This window comes from Sceloporus undulatus, chromosome 2 (assembly GCF_019175285.1).
Source record: "Sceloporus undulatus isolate JIND9_A2432 ecotype Alabama chromosome 2, SceUnd_v1.1, whole genome shotgun sequence".
NCBI lineage: Eukaryota > Metazoa > Chordata > Lepidosauria > Squamata > Phrynosomatidae > Sceloporus > Sceloporus undulatus.
The window spans coordinates 18,466,850-18,468,584 of record NC_056523.1 but is presented as its reverse complement, the minus strand read 5'-3'; positions in this window follow the sequence as shown (position 1 = coordinate 18,468,584).

Below are 1,735 nucleotides of genomic sequence, written 5' to 3'. Positions count from 1 at the left end.
TTTGTTATTTGCGGTTTTTCCATATTCACGGGGGTCTTGTTCCCCTAACCCTAGTGAATATGGAGGGACAACTGTAACTTGAAATCCATTTCTAGTTTTGAAAACCTAGTACAGTCGGTGTTTAGTATCTGTGGAGTTTCTGTCACACACACACATACACACACCACAGATGCAGGACCTCGAGTTCTGTGGCTTTCAGTAGCAATATGCATGCATGACCACTAGGGATAATGGGGCTTGCCATCTGGGTTGGCAGGCTGTATATTTTATTTTATTTTAAAATGTGTAGGGAAGCCTGTTGGTAAATTGACCTTTCCTGGAGGATGTGATTCACTCTTTCAAGAGGTCCAGAAGAAGCATAGTCTGAGGAAGTTAAGGGCTGAAAAACAGCCCTGGTACCACATGTGACCTCCTGGTAGCGGTAGTTCTCTGAACCCAAAGGTTAATAGAGGAATATATGGACTTGGGTTAAGTCCAAAATATCCACACATATTATGTTAATAATAACTCTGTGAAGTAGGCCTTAAACTGAATGTAAGGATGAATTATAAAGGTTTTGCAAGCGGTGTGGTAACTCAAGGTGACACCCCTCCCCACTGACCTCTTCACATTCCATTCCATACAGAATGCTTAGTAATGCTTTTTTCCACTAATGTTACTCATAAATTCCAAGTCCCACTGAATGTAATGCTGTGACATGAAGAACTAGCAAAATTAAAATACCTCCAATTTATAATATCATATGCACAACCTAAATGAATTTACATATACTTAGTAAAGATGTGGTTAAAATGTGTTTTTAAAGAAAAGTTCGAAAGAATAACAAAATTTTTAAATTAAAAGAATTAAAATTCTGAATTTTGAAATTTTAATTTTAAAAATTCTGGGGCCTCTCCTTTCTCCTCCCACTGAGCTTTACCCCACTCCCACCATCTCTTAAAGCATTTTAAAGGGAAGCAGGTGAATGCCACAGCCCTTGTCTGCCAAAAGGTAGGTGTTTGAGGAGCAGTACTGTCACCCCACCCTTAAGGTGTCACCTGGTACAGCCTGAACCCCCTAAACCCCCCTAGTGACGTCACTGAGTGGATATGCAACCTTATTTTCTATCGAGTGCAATAAATGTAAGCCTTTATATCTTCAGCAGGGGTTATTTATAGCAAGCACGTGAATTTCATATGGTTTTCTTAGGGCACCTCTGGTGCAGGAAACCTGAGAGGTGCACAAAGTCCAGCACAGCATAAACTAGCTGGAACTCAAAGCAATCCTGCATTTTGGAAGAAGCTTTCAAATGGTCTCTAGAAGATTACTTTGAACAGCTTTTCTTTTTAGGAACTTATCCTTATCACTAAACCTTTGAGACCTCTGGTACCAAAGTTTCTGTTAAAGAAGTAAAGCCCAGGAACACATCTACTTTATTAATTTGTGGTATACCTTGTGGTGACTTGGGGGCCTTTCCCTGGAGCCTTGGCGCCCTGTGCGTGGCCCTTTTACTCCCAGGGAGTCCCCTCTTGTCACACTTTTCCCTCTAGGATCTCCTAGATCTCCATTCTTGCTCCCTGTTGAGCAGAATGAGACCCCTGGAGGTCCTATATCCGCTGCCACCACTCAGTGAATTAATTCCTTCCCCCACACACACTGAGACTTGTGAGGAATAGAGAGAGAGAGATCTAGTTTCAATAGCCGAGTCCAGGCACGTGTACAGGAGCAAAGAGAAAGACAGCTGATACTTTTAAAA